The 23,327-nt window shown below is 38.2% G+C and overlaps 2 protein-coding genes across 2 annotated transcripts in view; one reads left to right on the top strand and one right to left on the bottom strand.

The window, feature by feature from the left end:
- The window catches only part of LOC124422693 (thyroid adenoma-associated protein homolog), a 24,471-nt gene extending 9,748 nt beyond the window's left edge, over positions 1-14,723 (bottom strand). Inside the window, exon 1 of the mRNA XM_046959507.1 lies at positions 14,373-14,723. The gene's annotated coding sequence lies outside the window, so the exon portion shown is untranslated. The remainder of the gene's footprint in view (positions 1-14,372) is intronic.
- Positions 14,724-16,812: 2,089 nt separating this feature from the next.
- The window catches only part of LOC124422691 (putative uncharacterized protein DDB_G0271606), a 105,729-nt gene continuing 99,214 nt past the window's right edge, over positions 16,813-23,327 (top strand). Inside the window, exon 1 of the mRNA XM_046959504.1 lies at positions 16,813-17,881. The gene's annotated coding sequence lies outside the window, so the exon portion shown is untranslated. The remainder of the gene's footprint in view (positions 17,882-23,327) is intronic.

The following is a 23,327-nucleotide window of genomic DNA, read 5'->3' as shown; positions in this document are numbered from 1 at the left end:
TTGTTTTTGTTGTTGTTGTTGTTGTTGTTATACGTTGAAATAATAAAGGCTGCCGGTTATGAAAAAGTTACGTCCCGTGTTCTCCCGTTCCTTTTTTATTTTCTTTTTTTTTATTTATTCTTTTTTTTTTTTTTTTTGTTTTAACCGCTACGTGAAACATGAAAATTCATTCAGCATTCCAACCGACCCACTATGCTCTTATTTATTATTAATCCGCCAGGAGTTGTGCTTCTTTACTTAATATTTAGAAAAAAAAAAAATATATATATATATATATAGATATATATATATAGATATATATATATATAGATATATATATAGATATATGTGCCAAAGCAACCGAAGGTTTGTGTTATTCTTTTTTATTTCTTTTCGTTTTTTTTCTTTCTTTCTTTTTGCATACTCGCATGGCTCGTTCGAAAACGCAAAAAAGGGTGGTCTCTCTTGCATGAAAATCGTGTCACGATTTCGTTTCCTTTAACATTTTCGTGGTGTTTTTCCTTTCTTGTTCTTTTTTTTCTTTTTTTCTTTTTTTTTTTTTTTTCTTTTTTTTTCAAGCTTTCGAGTGAAAAAGCTTTTCCTCTTCTATATGGTTATAAAGGATGGTGCCTTCTTTTTTATGCTCCATTGCGACGAATTTATGACGCGTTAGACATGACGTATCGTCATCTTCTTCTCCTCCCCTCTCTCTCTTCCTGTTTCTCCCTGTTTCTCTTTCCTCTCCTGTCGTGTATTTATCTCTTTCGAACACGTATTCCATGCCCCTTTAACCTCTTCACGCTCCTGACTCTTTACGAGTTCGAAAAGGGAACATAAACGACAAGAACTTTTGATGCTAACCTTCCTTCTTTTAACGTCTCTTTCTATTTCTATTTCTTTTACTTCTCCTTCTTCTTCTTCTACTTGTTCATTTTCTTCTTCTTCTTCTTCTTCGTCTTCTTCTCCTCCTTCATTTTCTTTTTCGTGACTTTTCCAAAGGAAACACGTACTTACTTACTCACTTACTTACTTTTCCCCAGTTTTCATTTAACGCGCGTTATCTCGGTACTTCGAGTTTTGCGAGAAAAAAGGAAAGAAGAAGAAGAAGAAGAAAAAAAAGAGAGAAAGAAAAAAAAGAAGCAAACAAAAAGAAAAACAAAACAATAATAGAAAGAAATTTCGAACTATCTATGGTCTTTTCTATATCTTTCCATCATCCTCCTCTTCTTTTCCCTTCCAAGAGATCGTTAATGTGCTTAGAGGAAGAAAAAAGCAATGAAATGGAATTATGAAAGAAGTAAGAAAGAAAGAAGAAAAGAAAAAAAGGAAAAAAAGAAGAAAAAAGAAAACAAAAAGAAACCATACGATTCCTTTTCTTTAAACCGATGCAAACTCAACGCTCTCCAAAATCCTATTTGCCTTTCCATTAGGGTAAGTGCTTTTATAACGACTTTTAAATTACTTTACCGCATCTTCCTTACTACTTGAAATGTTTCCAAAGTGAGCCCGAGGATTAAGATCAGGAGAGCTTTCGAAAGCCCGTTTCAACGATTATCCCGATTCTTAAGGAAGCTATTTATTGGCTGCCTATCGAATCTATACGAATTTAAAAGTCCATCCTGAGTTTATCCTATAGTTAAGCAATATACTCTCTTATTTACGATAGATTATAAAGGACGATGAGAAACTTTGAACATCGAAGTTTAATAGTTCGTCGAGAGTGTAGACGAAGGGGTAGATAGATAGATAGGTGGCACTTCTAATATGAGCGATAGAGAAAGGGCAGAGAGAGTGAGAGAGAGAGAGAGAGGAGATGCCTTGTTGTTTCTCAACAAGTCAACAACTCGCCACGAGAAGATGGTCAAAATTTACATTGGAGTAAAGGCCGATTGACGAGCGATCGAATGCACAAACACAATTTCGGTATATATATCCTCTCATTGATTAGTCATTCCTATTGGGACCAAACGAAGGAGACACGTAATTTTGAAATACCTAGTCTTAGAAAAACTTGAACGAACCGAATGAACGAGCAAAAGAAAGTAAGAAAAGTAAAAAGAAAAAGAAAAAAAAGAAGAAGAAAAAAAAATTTCCTATCTCCGCAACGTAAAAGAAACTTTTCTCTTTTCCATGAGATAGAAGCGTTTTTCTAAATCGCTCGAATTACAAACTTATCGGGAGTAAACTTTAACGCGCGGAAACGTTTCACATTTTTCCAGTTTATCGTGAGATTCTTCGAAGAACTTTCGACGAAAAGGAAGATAAAAAGTTTGTGTGTAAATGAGAAGTGGACGGATACCACGAGTGAAAATAATACCTTTTAAATGTATTCCTTGGTTTTACAGATTCATTCTTAGATACGTGTGTGTGTGTGTGTGTGTGTGTGTGTGTGTGTGCTTGCGAGTAGATGCAAATCCTGTATACTTGCGAGACGCATTTATCATATTTATTTGTTCACGGAAGAACGCAATTCAGTTATAGCGTGTTATAAACGATTTTACGACGGATACGGTCTTAGCAACCATTATGCAAAGATTTTCCCTCGTTACTCGTTGTTGAGATTACCTAATTATACTCGAAAAATTCATAATATCTAACTTGGTTTAATCTCACACGGATAGGAGATCTCGTTTCTAAGATTTACGAGTATAACGGTGTCGCGTCGGTCGTTTAAGCGCATATTAAAACGATTTAAGTCTCTAATCGACTAATCAATTTTAATGTTTTCCCTTTTATTTTTTTTCTTACGTCAATAACAAGAGTAAAAAAATGGCGAATCGTTTGGAAAACGATCCCGAGAGGATCTCTCTCTCTCTCTCTCTCTCTCTCTCTCTCTCTCTCTCTCTCTCTCTATCTTTCCTCTTATTTTTTGTCCCTTTTTTTTCTTTTACCAAGACCATAAGTTGTCTCGAAGAGAAACAGAGACAAATTTGCGAGCGTAAGAAGGACAGATCGAGAGAGGGTAAGCATAATCGTCGAGATATCTCGAGGGTCAGTGACGCATATATATATATACACATACACACACACACACACTATTATTTGTCCTCAAAGTATAAGTGTAAATTGTCGGACCTCTGCAGGCACGAGGATTACGCGCGTGGAAAGCTACTCGTTGCGTTAATGTCGGCTTATTCGAGTTGGAGACACGAAAAGGAGATGCTAGAGTCAGCCTCGACGATATAAATCCGTGTCTCCCTCCGAAGAGCACTACGTTACGTGAAAAGCAACGGGAGGGCTGAGAGGATGTCCAGAAAGAATGTCGCGTTTGAAATTTCCCGGGAATCAGACGTAAAAAGACCGTTTTTATTTTTCTCCTTTTTCTTCTTCTTCTTCTTCTTTCTTTTCATTTCTTTTTTCTTTTGCTTTTTTTCTTTCTCTTTTTTTCCTTTTCTTTTTCTTTTTTTCTTCTTTTTAATATAATACAATACCCTTCGATAATAAAGAAGATAGAAAAGTTATATCGAGATATAGAACGATCGATCGATCCCATACAGATGAGAATCTCTTTTCATATAATTTTTTCATTTTTCCTTTTTTTTTTTTCATATCTGTCCCAGAGATGTTTTACTTTCATCAAGATTTTTCAACTCGATGGATATCTATTCTTGATTACTGGCTTCGAAGGGAAGTTTACCAATGGCCAAGAAAACTTTAGCTTCGTATTAAAGCGTCCGTTCCCTTTTTCTCCTTTCTTCTTCCTTCACTTCTTCATTTTATCAAACTCTAGTTCGGCGTGTTTGATTTTTCCAAAGTAACATCAGTGATATTGCAGCATAAAGCTTTCTCTATCGTGAAGGAACCCAAGGAAATTTGGTTTCCCCTAGAGCGAATTTCATCGATCGTTTGTAAAAATTCGTATGGGTATTCGCATTTCTTGATAATCCTGGAGCTTCGATCGGAAAAAAAGCTAAAGTAAAAAAAAACAAAAGGCCGAGGATGAGGATGAGAAGGAAAAGAGAAGAAGGAATAAGAGTGGTGAGGAGAGGGTGGATAGAGGGGGGGATGACCGAGCGAGTAGTACACGTGCTTTCAAATCCGGTGACATCATATTACGATACTATCCCTTGATGTATTTATATTGTATATACATACATACATACATATATACATACATACATATATATATACAACACGATCTCTGGATAAAGCTTTTTTTCCCTTCAGTTTGTCCGATACAGAGAGAAGAAGGAAAAAAAAAAAAAGAAAAAAAAAAGTAAATCACGAATTCGAACAACGATTTCGGTTCCACCCCTAAATCGGACTCGTCGATCCGTAAAACGAGTTACGTACTTATCTGTCCTTTCATTCTTCGCTATGTTCCTTATTTTTCCTTCCTTTTTTCTTTTTCTTTTCTTTTTTCTTGATTTTTCTTTTATTTATTTTTTTTTTCTTTCTTTCTTCCTTTCTTTCTATTCTCCAATACCGACAGAATCGTTTAAAAAATACGAGCGAGCTAGAAATAACAGAAAAAGAAAGAAGGAAAGAAAGAAACAACAGAAAAAGAAAGAAAGAAAGAAAGAAAGAAAAAAGAATCAATTTTCTCTCTTGTTTGCAAAAATAAAATAAAAAGTAATACTGATATATCGAATGCAAATATTCTGTAACTCGACGGGCATATCACGGATCGTATTTTTTCCACTCCAATTTTCTATTCTTTTCGAATTTATTTCCGCGTTATTCTTTCTCCTTTTTCTTTCTTTCTTTCTTTCTTTCTTTCTTCCTTTTTTTTATTCTCTCTCTCTCTCTCTCTCTCTTTTTTCTCTTTTCCTTTCCCACGCAAATCCATATCGATTCACAATAGGAATTAATGATTTCATCCGATAGTCGCGCCAAGTGACGCGTGGACGCAAAATCTGGGTTTCTAAAACGAATCAGATTAATTTCTTTTTTATTTTTTTTTTCTTTTTTTCTTTTTACAATCTTGTTTTAAACGTACAAGGAATTAAAAAAATGTTATTGCGAACGAGGAGTTAATGCATTTTCATAAAATGATTCGATGCAAAAATGATAGAGAGGGATAAGATCGTTTTTCTTTTAATACGAAAAAAGAAAAGAAAGACACAGAAAAAAAAGAAGAATGGAGAAATAAAAAATAACAAAGAAAATGAATTCGGAAAGTGTTCCTTCTTATCTACTCTTTTGCCAAAACTTTAGTAGACTTTAGTATTACGAAGACGTGTCTCAGGTGAGTATGAGCACGAATACAACAACAGCATCCTAACTTACTATTGGCATCTTTGCTCTCATACATACATACGTACATGCATACATGCATATATATGTATATATATATATATACACACATACACGTATACTGGGTGTCTTAGAAAGAAACTTCTCTATCCGTCATTGTCGTAACTTGAGTGAGATTAACGATCGTCGAACGAGAACTGTCTCTGACAGCACTCTCGTCTCTCTTTCTCTTTCTTTACTCTTCATATATATACATACATACATATATATATATATATATATATATATATATTACTATTATAAATACTATCACGCTTTGTAGTTATTATACAAGACATTTTCAAAGCCGAACGACTCCGGATACTAATTTCCGTAGCTTATCCGTTAATAAAATGTAAAAGACAGAATGGAGACAACGATGGCAAGCAAATATTATCGTGTTTCTTCGTTAACGAGAATACTTTTCTCGAAACTTCTTGACTACGATCAAATTTCCTCTCCTATCCCCAACAGTAATAAATATAGTCGATGATGAACTCTTTTTCGTTATATCTTTTAAATCTTTTTCTTTTCCTCCCCTCCGACCCTTTTTTTTCCATACACCTTTTCGCGTTCAGGATTATTCTTTTCTTTTTCCGAATAATTGAATAGAAACGAAGCGAACGGAAATATATATATATATATATATATATATATATATATATATATATATATATATATATATATATAGAGAGAGAGAGAGAGAGAGAGAGAGATTGTTCAATTTACATTTTACATTAATATTCTAAAAGTAAGACGACCTCTGAATTGAGTATTGAATTAAAATGGAATAAACGTTCGAATGTAAATATAAATAGAGCGTATCACGATCAATTAAAATCTATTCTGATCTCACTCTTTGGTCCATGTAATATCATCGAAAATTGACGCAATTAATATCGAACGATAATCAAACATTGTTGATAAAACAATCCTCTATAGGAAAGTAATGATCAAAGTTTAGAGCCGCGATGGTAGTCTGTAATGGTAACGCGCTCGACCGTGTACCATTCGGTGTGCCAGGAAATTTTCAACTTTTGCGGTAGGCTGAACTTCATTCGAAAAGCTTTCTCTCTCTCTCTCTCTCCCTCTCTCTCTCTCCCTCTCTCTCTGTCTCTCTCTCTCTGTCTCTCTGTCTGTCTGTCTATCGAGCACGTAATTCTGCTGACGGGTTGCAAGCATTAACGGTACGATGACTTTAATTGCATTCTCGTCGTTAAAATTACATTCGTTATCTTGATAACCCTTTGAAAGGTTTTCCTTTTCTTTTTTTTCTTTTCTCTTCTTCTTCTTTTTTTTTTTTCTAATTTCGTTTCACGATCCGTCACGAACACGTGCCGAGGGTCGGAGTTGATTTAAAAAAAAACAAAAAAAGGAAAAAAAGACGAAAAAGAAACCAAACAAAAAAATCTTTCGGGATTTCAACAATCATTCGTTGACTCTTGTATAATATCGCATGAATAATGGGCGTGCGTGAAAACGTTTCATATCTTTGAATATCCCCTATGTGGGTAACTTAACTTATGTAGATATGTTTACACTGACACATCACGTCAAATATAGAATAAAGAAAGATAGAGAGAAAGAGAAGGTAACAGTAGGCGTAAAGCTCGGCGCCAATAGTTCAGTATGTAGAACATAGTGCTATCGAGTTACACTCACGATCACCGTCGTAATAATTACGTGTTGCTCCTACGATCTACGTATGTACGATATAAGAGAGGGTAAAAGAAGGAAGGGAGAGAGAGAGAGAGAGAGAGCGAATGCGCATGCACATACATACGTATATACACGTAAGTACCTATATCTGGCGCTATTATTTAGGCCGCGCCCAACGTGGCCGCAGACACATTGTTTGTCCCTGTCGCAGGGACGGGAGATTCGGTCACGTGGGCAGCCCGTGTCTTTTGTGTGTAAGTACGCATGAAATATTAAAAAGAAAAAAGAAAAACAAAACAGAAAAAAAATATACATATAATAACCAGTACTTATCTCTTCTCTTCCTTAAACCCAACCCCTTCCTTTTATTTCCATTTAATCGATTTTATGATTGCGTAGAAAAGCAAAATGAAAGAGAATATTTTGTAATAATTAAGAAAGAGAATGAAAAAAAAAAAAAAAAGTGGAACGAATATAAAAATAAATAAATAAAAATGATTTTTCTTGAGTATCATTTGGAATCGTTAGGAGGAGGGGGAGGGACATACTTTTCACTTTCTTTCACAATCGCAATCGCAATTGCAATTGCAATCGCGAAAAGAAAGGACAAAACCTAGCGGAAAATCTACGTGGGTTGTCGCGTTCCAATGCGTTTTCCTCCGGAGTCGATATTAAACGAGCAAAACGTTCCTCGTTCTCGTTCGACCGTATAGAATATTGGCTCCAGCGTACTTCGCTTTAGTAATTCAGTATATTTAATTACGAGTCTCTCTCTCTCTCTCTCTCTTACGTTTTGAAGCAGCATAGTACTCGAGTTTCGCTCTTTCCAGAACGTAATTTCAACAGTTATACCTCCTATCCCGATCTACATAAGTCTTTGCCAGGAATACTCAGTATCCATGAATATTTGTCTGGACTAGTTCGAAAGCCTTTCTTGTTTTCTACCGTCTGACCACCAAACGTGGGTGATAAATAATAAAGAGAAGAGATAGGGACAGATAGAGACAGATAGAGAAAGAAAGAGAGAGAAAGAGAGAATTATTACGCCTCGTAAGCACGATTTTTGTAGCATCCGCGAGTACACGGAGAGTAGAGATCAACGTTTTATATTCGTCGTTTCGAATAAAACCATATAGCTAGCTTTACCAGTGAATGTAGCCACTGTAAAATCCACGCGATCCTCTTTTGCATTATTCAACACGATGGATCTATCTATATCTCTTTCCGTTTCTTTCTCTCTCTCTCTCTCTCTCTCTCTTTTTATCCTTCTTTTAGAGAACCTTTCCTAGAGAACGTTACAAAGATCGTCCTGAAGACAATGTCTTCTATAGCTCACTTCTCTCTCTCTCTCTCTCTCTCTTTCTCGCATGTACCACAATTTCTCTTTTCCTCTCCTCTCTTATCATCCATTTTTCTCTTCTCTTTCATTTTCTTATTATTCGCCGTTCCTCAACCGTCGAGATGAGAGATCGTCATCGGTATCGCTGCCAGTGACCTCGATTCTAGTTATACGAGCTTTATCCTGAAATACGTAGGAAGCCCCCATAAGTGGTTACTATCGATCACTCTAAATAGAAAAATCTCTTTCTTCGATAATCCCGATATACTACTCCTACTCTATTGATCGTCTCTCTTGATCTTCGATCTCCATTCTCGCGCTACATAAAATCCTTATATCTTATTTTACAAGGAAGAAACAAATGTAATAAAAAGGGAGAACGAAAAAAATAATTACGCAATTCTCCTAGACACACACACACACACACACACACACACACACACACACACACACACACACACACACACAGATATATACAATACTGTAGATGGATGTATGCGTTCGTTCGATTGAATGTCTCCCATCCAATCATCGAAACTTCAAACGATATTTTCACGTGTCGCTAATCAAGATGCATATCGCATCGACGAACGACCAAAGAAATTTAGTGCGATCGTTAAGGGAACGAGATATCCCTCTACGAACCTTCCCCCTCCCTCCCTTCCTCCGAACATTTCCCTTCCTTCATCCTCTTCCCGAAAGAATATCGATTTAATCGATGGAATATAAACGTCCTACTCTAATTCGGAACTTATGCACTGCTATTAAGCTTTGTAACATATCGGGGTTAATCAATCGTAGTATTAGGCGTAACACGATTTATATTGACATTCAAACGGTAAATATATATAATGATTTTTATTTTAATATCATTAAGCCGATCGGTGTAATCGTTCTCGTGTAACCAACATCGAGATGAACGATTAGAGAGATAGCTGTATAAAAAGGACGTCGGGAGAACGAAAGAACGTCGGTCTAACGAAGCGGAAGAAAGGAAAGAAAGAACGGATGAGATGGTTTTAATGATTCCTATAATGCATGTAATTATGTATTGTTTGAAAGAGATGGTAAATGAGAAATAGGAAAGGGAAAGGAGAGAGGGCGGAGGAAATGTGTGCACGATTTTTTCCGGAAGGCCTTACCGATAGAAAAAAATCATATGGAGTGAGAGAGTGAGAGAGAGAAAGAGAGAGAGAGAGAGAGAGAGAGAGAGAGAGAGAAATATAGGTGGAGACTTTATACTTCACATTATATTTCACTTATCGATATCCCTTCGAAGCGTGCGTACGCTTGCCCGTGAATCATTCATGTTTCCAATACATCGCGTCTTTCATATTTCTCTACTTTCCATCGCTATCTACGGGGTGTCCCAAGTATTCCTAGATAGACCAAAAGTTTGATCTAGCTAAGTTTGTAATTTTAGAATCTGGAAAGAAAAAGAAAAAAGAAAAGAAATAAGATCAATCGATCGTTAATATCATTAACAAACTTTCGAACTAATCCTATATATTTCTCTTTTTTTCTTCACTCTTTTCTTTTTGATTCTTCGTCATTTATAATATAAGTGTTACTCTCTCTTTAAAACAAAACTCTCCCTCTCTTTTTTCCCTTTCTTCATTTCCTTTATTTCCAAGTTTAAACAAAAGTCGATCATTAAGGTGTGTCATCTAAGGGGTGTTAAGAAATAAGAAACCTTGTTACCCTCCAAAATCTTTTCCAAGAAAATTTATTTTCATTCGGTGCTCTCTCTCTCTCTCTCTCTCTCCCTCAGCTTTGCTTTCCCTGACCTTTCTAAAAAGTAATTTCCCGTTTCGGTTGGCTTCGTTTTAGATATTGTTCGTATTTCCGTAGGACAATATAATAATAATGGGTTTCACCGGTAAACATTTATCAAGAAATAGTTACTATATAGGTATATAAAATTTCTCCCTTTCTCGTTATTTTTCAGCGTCGCGTTCTAAGCTTCGTGTTACCAGTTTTTGAACGGATAGACGATACCAAGAGGGAAAGCGTGCTATCTCGGTCATAGACATCGATATCGGTGCATTTGCTATTGGTCAACATCATTGGTATCAATCGATATTCGATACTGACGGTAAGTAGCGGATATGGACTCGACCGTAATAACGATAAGTATCGATACCGGGTCAACAAGAAGAAATTGAGTACGTAAGTACTTACTACTTACTCACTCATTTACTCGTTAATACACATTGGAACTGCCGAACAATTATTTTTATATAATTTCGACGGTTCTACGTAAATTATTTTTATTAAAGATATAACAATTATGAAAGGGGAAAAACGAAGAACTTGAAACATTGGATAAATTAATTAATCGTAAAACGATGGAATTCGAATGATTTGAATAATTTTATCTGTTTGGAGTAAAAAGACGAAGGATTTTTTTTTTTTTTTTTTTTTTTTTTTTTTTTTTTTTTTTTTTTTTTGAAGGAAGAGGAAGAGACGTAACGAAATTTTTCTACGGTGTTAAAACAGCGCCTTTAGATATATCCCTCGTACGTATTTCAGGAAAGAATGGAGAATAAACGGAGGGAGAAAAAAAATGTATAAGATCGAGATCGCACTTACATATAGTCGTGCGAAATACCATCAGAGGAAAAAATATACGTGGGTTGAAATTTTAATTACTGCACTTATAAAAAAAAAAAAAAAGAAAAAAAAAAGATAGAACATTATTTTTATTATTAAATCAGGGCGTTAAAAGAGAGAGAATGAGGGAGCAGAAAGAGATTTCTTTTATTTTCGTAAATCTACGTGTGGACGTGAGTATAAAAAAGGAAAAAACATAGAAGGGAGATTTTCCAAAAAAAAAAAAAAAAAAAAAAAAAAAAAAAAATAGTATAAAAACGCTGGGCCTCCCCCACCCCGTATTAAGAGAAAAGAGTGTAAAAAACAATACGATAAGTATAGACGGTATATTGTCGAAATCTTGTGCCACTTTGGATTAGCTTACGCAGTTTGGCAAAACGAAAAGGAAAGGTAACGGTGAATATATCGAGTGTCTCGTTCTCACAAATCTTCGATGTCTAATTAGGAATGAGAGGAGGAGAGACAAACCACCATTGCCATCGTCGTCGCTCTCCTCCTCCTTCTCGTCACCGCCTATCGTTGGACTTTGAAAGCCGCAAATACTTCGAAGTAGAGACGAATGAACGAGCAAATACTACGCCAAACACGAGGCGAGTATAGTACGTTTTCATTCATTGATACCGTCTCTGTCTCTCATTCTATCTCTTTCATTCTCTTTCTATCACCTGTTATATCCGGCAGCAGTTTATCTCCCCTCCTCGAAATTAACATTCCACCTATATCGTCCCTGTCTCACCGATCTGAAGGATCGTAGGCCTACCGTGCATTAAGTTGTCGAAGAAGGATAGAACTAACACGTACCTGCGTGTGTACGTATTATACGAATGAGAAAGAGAGAGAGAGAGAGAGAGAGAGAGAGAGAGAACACATCCTCTCTTTCATGGGACACAGACCACAATGCATACCAGATATATATATATATATACATATATACAAAACCTTTTTTTAACTCTTTCCTTTTTTTATTTCCCACTGTTCTCCTTCATTTTTTTTTTTTTTTTATTTCTTTCATTATCCGATCATTAACGTTCAACCATAATCATTAAAGTCATTCGCATTTTCAATGAACGAGCATCGATAAATATACGCTAAGCGTATATACACACGGACACATGCACGCAAACGTACATGCATATACAAGGAAATGCTTATCGCAAGTGTAATTTCAAGAGAAGTAACATATAATAGACGAACGTTTTTCATTAGATGGAGGAAGAGGTAAGAGAAATAGTATGGTTCACGTTGTTGTGTTTTAAGCTTGGAATTCACTTTAACGTTGAAAAATCCTAGAAGACTACCAGGGATGTGTGTATCGTAATAGATAAGGATTAAACTCGATAAACTACGTTATACATGCTGTTTCATTCTTTTTATTATATCGTTTGTCTTCTCTTCGTACCGATAGAAAACTCTCTTTTTCTCCCTCTCTCTCTTTATCGAGGATACTTAATCAAAGGACTTTATGAACTAGGATGTAAGCTTTTAGATTTTCGATACGACGTTACAGAAAAAGAAAGATTAAAATAAAAAAAGTAAAAGACAAAAAAAAGAAAATGGAGATAAATAATATAACAGTGATATATATATATATATATATATATGTACATAGTACATAGATACAGATCCTTCCTTTCCCTTCGCGTTCAATTAATTTCACAATTGTTTTTATAGTAGGCAACATCATTCGCATCGTTGGAAGCTTACGACGTTATAAGAAACTCGAAAAGAACTTTTTTTCCTTTCTTATACTAAATTTAATATAATAGTTATCAGAAAATTGTGAACGTTCTCGATGAATGGTTGGACGGATGGGTGGATGGACCGATCGGTTCGTCTAACTATCTACAGCTATTCCCTAACGGAACTTCATTTACCGAACTGTACACGTTACTTTAGTCTCTTCTTAATATCGAAAATCTTGTTGGTCGCATCAAATAAAATGAACTTCTTTCGTTGACAGTAAGAGAAAGAGAGATAGAGATAAAAAGATAAGGAGAGAGAGAGAGAAAGAGAGAAAGATAGATAGAAGGAACACCCACCTTGATTCGATACCGGCGTTCTGGTCGAACGAAAAGAAAAGAAAAAAGAAAAAAAAAAAGAGAAAAGGGAAAAAAATCCATCTAGAGCGACCCTCGAGAAAATAGAGTAATTTAGATAACGACTCTTCCCCACCTTCTCCTCTTTCTCCTCCTTCACCTCCTTCTTCACCTCCACCCTATTCGACTCTTCTCCGACTCTCTTCTATATATGTATTCGTCTTGAAACACCGACATTCTTGAGACGCAGCCCCGCGAGTACTTCTTATCGAATCTGAAACCAATCCTTTATTTGTCATTGGGTACCCCTCGAGAAAGATTGGAGAGGTTCTTTTTTTTTTTTTTTTTACATTTCTATAACGATTCGACGATACATCGAAAAAGAGAGAGAGAGAGAGAGAGAAACATACATATATAATTATGGAAAATATTTATTTATGGGAAAGCACAATGAATTGATGAAATACCTGAGAAAGTTATTATGGTGTGTGTGTGTGTGTGTGTTAAGTAAAGTGGCATCGTACGTTGAATATTTAAAGGTTATAAGAGACAAAATAATGTTTTCGACATTGGTCGGCAGGGGTCAGCACCGATGGCTATTAAACGTAATCGAGAGAAGAACGAACGAAAGAAAGAGAGATAAAGAGAGAAAGAGAGAAAGAGAGAGAGAGAGAAAAGGAGACGCAGAATCTGTCGAGGAACCCGCGCCTTCTTCGAATTACGTATGTACATATTTCCGGGAAACGTTCGTCTCGCGTGTCGATGAAATATTATCACGTGAAAGCCGGTATATACGTTTCGCGGAAGGTTCGTATTTCGCGGAGACACTAAGCGAAAACGTTACGTCGTAAGAGAGAAAAAAAATTACACGTGTGAGAGAGAGAGAGAGAGAGAGAGAGAGAGAGAGAGAGAGATCTTAAAGATGTCAATTAATTTCATAGGAGCAATATAGACCAATATACGATTGCCATCGTCCCCCACTCTTACGCTTCCATCACTCCCTCCTCTCTCCTCTTTTTTATAGAAAACATCGATCGATATTCGAAATTGACTTTAAACGAAATCAATGAAATAATATCAACATACGTATTTCTTTGTATTATATCGCTATAATATCAAAGGGACATTGGAAAATTCGAAGAGGAGTTAAACTTTCTTAACTACGGGGGCGCGCGTGCAACGAGTAAAGTGCTTTAAGAAAAAACGGGGAAAAAAGGAAAAAAGAAAAAGATGGAAAAAGAAGAAAAAGAAGAAAAAAGAACGTTTGCCAACCGTAGAGAAACCGGCGTATCGAGTTACGTGGATGCTCGCGACCTTAAGGACGCCCCACGTCGGCCGAGGGAACGAGCAAGAAACTTTTAGTCATCGAGCGAATTCGATTCGTAATAACCGGACGACGGGAGATTCGCGAATATCTTCTTTCTCTCTCTTTTGTTGTGGTATCACCATACGCTAGGTATTATATATTCCATTGGATATTAACATCGTATTGTTTCTTATACGATACTCACCGTTGCGTATTACGCTCTATCTCCTTTTCACTTCAGAGCTCGTGTCGCAGCGTATAATAAACTTGCTCTCTCTCTCTCTCTCTCTGTTTCTCCTTCGGCGATCGTGGGCCACTTTCGTCGTTCGTTTCGCTCTATCACCGAGTTTCTTTCGCGACTCGGTGAGTATAGTATCGTTCTCTCTCTCTCTCTCTCTTTCTCCCTCTTTCTCTCTATCTAACTATCGCTATCTCTTTCCATCGCAGAACGCACCGGTCTCCGAAGCCTCTCTCCTTGCTGTATACCACCTTTTCCCTTACCTCTTTCCTTTCTCCCCTCTCGTCTCACTCATGCCGCGTTGGCCAAGAGAGACAGAGAGATAAAAAGACAGAGAGAGAGAGAGAGAGAGAGAGAGAGAGAAAGAATGAAAGAGCGAGGAGAGCAGGTAACGTGCCAACGCCAGGCAATGGCGCCTTAACGGCCGCACCTGGGTTCTAACCGTTCGCCAGGTGAGTATGGTGTTCTGTGATTGGCCAAGTAATTCAAAGCCAGTACGTGATTGGCTAGCTTTACGTTACCGCGGGTACGGGGCTTTAATCTCGTTTATACCGTAGGCGCGCCGGTGCTCTCAGTTTAACTTACCTTTGCCGCACGGACGGTCGGTCGGTTGGTCGGTCTGTTGGTCGGTCGGTCGGTCGGTTGGTTGGTTGATCGGTCGGTCGATCGGTCGGTCGGTTAGTTGGTTGGTTGGTTGGTTGGTTGATTGATTGATTGCACGGCCAAAACGCACGAACGCAAGAACGCACGCAAACAAGCAAACAAGCAAGCAAGCAACTCGACTCGACGATTGCGGACATTCCGCTGAATCCAGGATAAATAATCACCTCTTTTTCTTTTCCATCGTTGTTTCTATTCGTATCGAATTTCTCTCTCTCTCTCTCTCTCTCTCTCTCTTTCTACTTTTATCTCTCTCTCTCTTTTTCTCCCCTCCCATTACTCCCACTCCTTACTCTCTTTGCCTTGCTCACTCTTTCTCTCTCTCTCTCTCTCGTTTGTAAACTTCGACGTGGAGACAGGGACGTCGGTCGGTCGGTCGGTCGATCGGTCGTTCGGTCGATCGGTCGCTGGATCGGTCGGATACGCGTTACAAAAGTAAGTCATATCAATCGAATCACGACGAAAGAGAAGCGTCGATCTCGTTCGATCAACGATATATGAACCTTTGGTTTAAACTCTTGTGACTGTGGCACCGGCGGTAACGACGGTAACGACTACGACGAAAACGACCGAACGTACTACGTACGAACTCGAGGAGGAGGGTGACGGGTGGCAAGAGAGACAATTGAGAGAAGAAGAGAGAGAGAGAGAGCGCGAGTGTTGTTCGATCGACGACCGCCACGATCGCGCGTCGCCGTGAGCCATCGTCCGTGCTCGCGCGCTTTCTTCCTTCCGTCCAGTTTACATCTCTCTCTCTCTCTCTCTCTCTTTTTCTCTCTCGCCTTCTCTGTGTTTCTCTCTCTCTCTCTCTCTTTCTCTCTCTCTCTCTCTTTACGTTTTAACGTGTATCTGTACGTGTTCGTTTATATCCTCTCTCTCTACGCGTAAAGAAAGATAAAGAAGAGGAAAAAGAAGAAGAAGACGAAGAAAGAGAGGATTCTTGCTCCTACGAGAAAGATACAGTGTGCGCGCGTGTGTACATCTGTGTACGGTGTGTGGCGTACTTTGGTACTCGTCGTCCTTCTCTCTCTCTCTCTCTCTCTCTCCCTATATATATATATATATATATATATTTCTTTTTATCTCTTTCTCACTCCTGTGTCCTCGTCTTCGTCCTCGTCGTCGTCGTCTTCTTCTTCGTCGTCGTCGTCGTCGTGGTCGTCGTCGTGGTCGTCGACGTCGGTCGTGTGGTATTTCTCGCTGTAAAGTTTTCTTCCTTCGTGTATATATATATATATATATATATATATATCCGTTGTTACGATCAGAATCGAGAAAGTGCGTCATCGGATAGAAGAAGAGAAAGAAAAGAAAAGGAAGGAAAGAAAAGAGAAAAAGTGAGAAATAAAAAAGGAAAAAAAAAAAGAAATAGGAAAAAAGACAAATAATAATAATAGGAAGAAGAAGGAGGAGGTCGAAGATAATCCGTTTTGAAAGATCCATCGTCAGTTTCTCTTTATCTATCTCTCTGTCTGTCTCTCTCTCTCTCTCTCTCTCCCTCCTTCTTTTTCTCTGTCTCCGCGAGCGCTCCTCCTCCCTTCCTGAAACGAATCACCGCAGCGTCGCTGGTCTCTCCTCCTCAACGGAGGAACGGTGCATTTTTTCTTTTTTTTTCTTTTTCCTTGTTTTTATTTTTATTCATTTGTTCATTTGTTTTTGATCATTATCATTATTATTATTATTATTATTATTTTCTTTTATTTTTCTTTTTTTCTCTCTTTCAAATCGTTTCCTTCATTATCTCAATCAAAGGAAATCTAGAAATTTAACCGTTACGACTCGACCGGAATTTAAATACCGTATTATCATTACTATTATCATTATTATTATTACTATTGTTGTTGTTGTTGTTGTTGTTATCGTTGTTGTTGGATGATGGTGGTGGTGTATATAGCGTAATACGGAGAAGGCATTGTACCGAGTAAATAAGTGTACAAGGGAAGGAATAGAATAAACGTAGGAGAGATTTTCATGAAGCTTGTGGAGTGGGGAGAGAGTACAACGGAAGGAATAGCGCGCGCTTTTCGTTCTCATTCTCGTCCTCGTCGTTTCGCAAAGTGGTTGGTACTTACATCGTCGACTGCGAAGAATAAAAAAAGAATTAAAGGAGAGAGAAAGAGACAGAGAGAAAGAAAGAGAGAGAGAGATCGTTCATTCGTTTCTTTTTAAAATCGATGCCAGAGAAGTGAAAAAAGTAAAAGACGAAGAGACGAGGAAGAAGAAGGGGAGAAAAAGAAAAAGAAGGAAACAAAAAAGAAAAGGAGGAGGCAAGAATTTCAAGAAGACGGGGAGTCGAGGTGATTTTTTCGGAAGCGAAGAACCCCGGCAAAGCTCGGATTCGTTCGGTTAAAAAGTACGTGTGTTGTTTGTGGTCCGTGTATGTGCCCTCTGTGATATTCGTGCGCGTGTGACAGAAGAAAAGAAAAACAAAAGAGAAAGAGAGAGTTAGTGGTATCGTGTGAAAGGAGAAAAAGATATAAGAAGATATAAATCGTGATATATACTACGTATGTACGTCGTCCTCGTCGTAACCGGCACGACGTTCGGCGTGTAGTGATTTAGATGGTCGTTGCATCGTCGTTGTGTTAGTAGTGAAACGCAAAGTAGTGGTGTACGCGGCGGTCCGTGCGTCGAAGGAACGAAATACTGGATCGAGAGGAAAGAGCTGGAGGAGGGAGCGGTGGAGGGGGAGGAGGGGGAGGAGGAGGAGGAGGAGAAGAGGAGTGCGAGGAACGCCGGAGTTGCTCGCGACCGTCGAGATCTGGATTACGCGGGCAACTCGAGGATCGCCAAGATTTTGCCGGTTCATAAAAAAGGTACGAGAGTTCTCTCAAACGCAACTGCGCTTTTTTCTTTAAATCTTTTTCCTTTCTTTTTCTATTTCTCTCTCTCTCGCTCCCTCTCTCTTTCTTTTTTCCTCTCGCGCGTTTTAATCCGAGCGAAGAGATATGATCGTCCGATAGTCGTGCGTGCGTGCGTGCGTGCGTGCGTGCGTGCATGAGCGAGCGCTTCCTGAAGTTAGGTTATGTTAAATTTGAACTTGTTCTTTTTCTTTTTGTTATTTTCTTTTTCTCTTTTTCTTTTTTCTTTTCCCGTAAGATTTATTTCCAAGAGAATTTAAGAACGATCGTAGAGGGTGTTCTAAAAGAGGAAACATACGGGAGATTACCATTCAATTTTATAGACAGTTATCGTCTTATTTTCGTTTGATACGTGACTTTTAGGAACACCCCGTTCGTATATATATATATATATATATATGCATGTATGTATATATTTCTGTTTGATTAATTTCCTCGTTATAAATTTTCTTTACGGTTCAACGAAAACATCCGATATAATTCGAGATAAGATTATTTATCGATCGAGAACCGATGAAAATATACACCGATGAAAATATACAAGGACTTTTGAATTTCGCGCGGTTTAGCGTATCGCGTTACTCGCCGGTATACCGCAACATATATAGTATGTCTACCTACCTACCTACCCACCAACTTACCTGCCTAACCGATACGTAACACACATTTAACATCGCGTAGAACGATAAACGTAAACCGCGTGTATCTACGGGAGCGGATCAAGAACACAAGGGGGTTGGGGGAGGGGGGAAGGAATCCTGTTGGTTTTGGTACATTTACTGCGGTCGCATACCAGAGTGTCGCCGAAAGATTCTCGTTAACTCGGCTTCGATTTCAAGGTCGACGTCTCCTCTTTCTCTCTCTCTCTCTCTCTCTCTCTCTCTCTGACGATGACGACGACGACGACGACGACGACGACGGCGACGACGGTTCTCGTTTAACCCCATTTGCGGTTCGCTTTATTTATTATATGTTGTTCCTTTTACCCCCTCCTTACGATTATTGATTTACTCTATTACCAAGGGATATGTACACACGGAATTCTATTATGGCGGAGGCGGCCCATAAACGATGAAATTTTTATATCTCGTGGTTAAGGAGAGATAGAGAGAAAGGAAAGGAAAAAAAATAATTTCGGAAAGATCGAAAAGTCGTAAAAGTCGTATTTATTAATAAATCGCCTTCGTCGTTTTAGTCGTCGGCCATGATTTTGACAGTTAGGCGATCGGCTTAGGTTCAAACGAAGTCCGGCCTTGAAGAGTCTTCCTCTTTCGTCTCGATAATATATAAGTTGTTAGGTACTTACGTATGCTCGTGTAAGCTCATAAAAATTCTCACACGGTTAAACGTTCTCCTCTCAGTCCTTGGTCAGATTGAACGCAAACACGACGTTCGATCGTAACCGAGCCAACCGGTCCAACGTTTCTCCATCGTCGTCGCCGTTGTCGTCATCGTCGTCTCTATTGTTTTCTTCAATCGCAACGATCGATGATATCCCCGATTCTTCGCTAAACATACTTAGGTACATATCTATTATACATACATACATACATATATATATATATATATATATATCTGTATATATATCAGAGATATAAATCAGAGTAAATTAAAATAAATTTTTGATCGTTAAATATATAGCACACACACACACACACACACATACACGTATGTACACATGTTATATATTTAACGATCGAAAATTAATTTTTTTTTTTGTGTTTTCTATTTCTCCTCCAAATACAAAAAAAAAGATTATTCGTTGGAAATGCGATTTATCCGACTGATCGAATAAACGAGACTCAACGAGCCCAATCGTATTAACAAATACGATTAATTCGGAGAAGGAACTACCTTGAATTCGATTTAATTATCTCGCGATTTCACGGTGGTCGTCGAAGAAGAAAGAGAAGGACAAATAAGAGAAAGAGGGGGAAGCAGAAGGACGAGGGAGCGTTTTCTTAAAAGGAAAATTTAAGACCTGTTCGAGGCTCGATCCTTTCGCTCCCTTCGATTGAACCCCCATTGATGTTCGAGATTATGAAAAATCGCGCCGAAGAAAAGGGAAAGGGAAAAATAGTAGAGGGGGTAGATTGAATCGACGACAGAGAGAGAGAGAGAGAGATTGAATAGGGGCTATCCTCGAGAAGATTAATTCTTCTTCGTGATTAAATCTCTATCGATCTTGGATAAAGGGAGATTGCTCGGTTCGTTGAAAGTACTTTTAATTCCTCCCGTCTCTATCGAGATATCGAATTAATATCTATCTGGCACGCGTACGAGAGAGATAGTGAGAGAGAGAGAGAGAGAGAGAGTCAAAACGCACACGAGAGTTTCGTTCGATTTTAAATCGGTGCGGACGAATAGCGCCAATTTCGAATAGGAAGTATAATGCTCTTTTCTCGTTTCGATGTTGCGTTATATCGATTTGCTATTTTTTCTTTTTTTTTTTCTTCTTTTTCTTTTTTCCCATCCCTCTTTTTCGTTGCGCTGTTGCTCGGCATATCCGTAGTATATATCCGTATTCTGACGCAGATATGTATATATATATATATATACGCATGTAGAAATTTGTAGGGTAGAAGTCACGCTGTGAAAATAGAAATAAATAAAAAGACAAATGAAAAGGAAAATAAAAAAGGAAAGAATGATAGAGGCAGACGTGCCAGTCGAATTCATGTCGAATGAAATACAAAGGCGCGATTTCACGAAAAAAAGCTTATCGGGGAACGAACGAACGAACGAACGAACGAATGAAGTTTGCAAAATGAGAAAATAAAGGAAGCCATTGACGATGGGAAAAATTACGAGATCGTGTTTAAATTTACGATCGAGTCAGTTCTAGAGTTTCAGTAAGAATTTGCCCGTACTTCATCGAAAGATTTTTCGAAGTTTCTCCCTTTTCCATTCTTTGCCTCTTTTTCCTTCTCCTTCTTTCAAATCTCCTTCAGCCATCCGGATAAGGAGGTATCTTCACGAGATACAACCACCGGCAGTAGAGCAAGTAGTATAGCCACTGCAATTAGCTCTCGTGGAAAACAAGAAAGGAACGCGGGCACGAAGCGAGATACGTCGTCTCTGCAACTTTTTGCCAAAGATTCTTTCTCTCTCTCTTTCTCTCTCTCTCTTCTTTTAGATGGTATACGCAAGTAAGCAAGCGAATGAACGAAAGAACGAACGCGAGACCACGAGCAGCAGGACGGATGAAAACCCCCGTTGCTTTGCCGTTTAGCCTCGAGTGTCTCGCTTCGTCTAACCTTGAAATCCCTCTCGTCGCCTCTCGCGTGTTTTTAAAATGCTCGAACTTCGTCTCGCGCATGCGCGCGAAATCCTTTTCCCTCTTCCTCCTCCTCCTCCTCTTCCTTATCCTTCTATCCTCCCCTTCCCCTCCCTCTCGCCTACCCTCTTTCTCTTCTTCTTCCTCTTCTTCTTCTTCTTCTTCTTCTGTACCACTCTTACTTATCTCTTTCTCTCTCTCTTTCTTTTTCTTCGTGTTCGTATAGATGAGTGCCATTTCTCTCTTTCTATCTTTCTCAGGTGCGTACATAGTTCTGTACAAAGTCGAAACTTCTTTAGCTATACACGTGCACGAGAGAGAGGGAGAGAGAGAGAGAGAGGGAAGAAGGAGAGAAAAGAGCTATCTCGGTAGATTAATCGCAGCCATTTTCGCCAAGTATAAATTAAACCTTTTCTCCTTCTCTCTCTATCCCTTTCTCTGACAGTCTGTCTGTCTGTCTGTCTGTCTATCTATCTATCTATTTGTCCGTCTCTGTCTCTGTCTTTCTTGATTCTTATCCCTCTCGATTTTAATTAAACTTTTATCACGACTCGTTCGGTATGTAATTTTTATTATTTTTCTAAGCGCGGGAACGTAAAGTATAATACCGTTGATGAATCTTGTATGTAACAAATTTCGTTTTCTTACACAAATGGAAATAGTGAAAACGTTTCCGCAAGAGAGAGAGAGAGAGAGAGAGAGAGAGAGAGAGAGAGAGAGAGAGAGAGAGAGAGAGAAAGAGAGAGAGAGCGAGAGACGATAATCCGCCAAGAGACGAGTGACGTGGACGTATGACGTGTGACGAGTCTTGAGGACTTACATATAATACTAGAGAATCTCGCGCATCGTTTTATCCCTTTTCCCTTCTTTTCCCCGAATCACCATCTTTCTCTTTCTCTCTCTTATCTCCCACTCTACGTTCTTCACGTTCTCTTAGTTCGAACTAACACGAAGAAGAAATACGTTCTTTCTATACGGTTCCGTAGATCTCTTACAGTTAGTCTAAGGAAAAATCGTATCCCGTAACGGGCGATTCCGTGAGATCGTTTGAAAATTTTCTACGTTTTGCAGCTATTACAGCATCTCCATCTATTTATGTAAGTACGTCCTACCGCCATCACCTTGTATAGCCATCTAATGGGATCTAAATCTTCCACCATGAAATATGATCCACTCTTATCATCCTTCTCCACCTTCTCTTCCTACTCCTATTCTCTCTTTCTCTCTCTCTATCTATGTATCTATCTATCTATCTATCTATCTATTTATCTATCTATCCATCTTATAAGTTATACATCAAACAAAAAGTTTTTCGTCGCGTTCAATAGTTATGATCATCGCTGTCCTAGATTTTAACTTTTTAACGCATGTTTTTTTCTTTTCGTTCTTTCTTTCTTTTTTTTTTTTTTTTTTTTTTTTTTCTTTTTTTTTCTTTAATCGCAAACGTACCACGAAACTTTCTCAAACGACTCGTAACGAATGCAAATTCAATCCCCCCTCCTCCTGTCCTCTTCTTTCCTTTTCTTTCTTTTTCGAAATCTACCGCCAGACTATCATGTACCGATTTTTCTATTGCCCCGCCCGCGAAATCGGATACATCCGAATGATTTTCGAGGCGGAATGAAAAAACAAAAAAAAAAAAAAAAAGAGAAAAAGGAAAACGATATCGTTTAACGGTGCTTCGTGGGTACTCGAATGCGAAAGCATCAAAATTGCAGAGAGATATCCACTTGGAAATCAACGAAGCAAAGAGAGAAAGAGAGAAAGAGAGAGAGAGAGAAAAAGAATCCGATCGGTACTTTGCAACAAAAATATTCACGAGTACTCGAATCATCGTCGTGTTACGCGATCGGTTTAATTTTTCAAATGTGGACGGCGATCCTATTCATTAAGGATAAATTTGAAAATTTCCTCTATTTTATTATTTCTCTCTCTCTCTCTCTCTCTCTCTCTCTCTCTCTCTGTCTCTCGTTGGCTTCGATTGAAAATACTTTGTATTGATGTCCTATGATGAAATAGAGAGGAGATAAAAGAAGCAGATAATGGAAAAAGAGAAAAAGAAGAGAGAAGATAACGCAACGACTTTCCGCTCGTAGACGGAAAGATAGAGGTTGTTAGAATCGT

The sequence above is a fragment of the Vespa crabro genome, chromosome 3 (genome assembly GCF_910589235.1).
Source record: "Vespa crabro chromosome 3, iyVesCrab1.2, whole genome shotgun sequence".
Classification (NCBI taxonomy): domain Eukaryota; kingdom Metazoa; phylum Arthropoda; class Insecta; order Hymenoptera; family Vespidae; genus Vespa; species Vespa crabro.
Note: the sequence above shows the minus strand (reverse complement) of the source record. Positions and strands in the feature narration are given on the sequence as shown.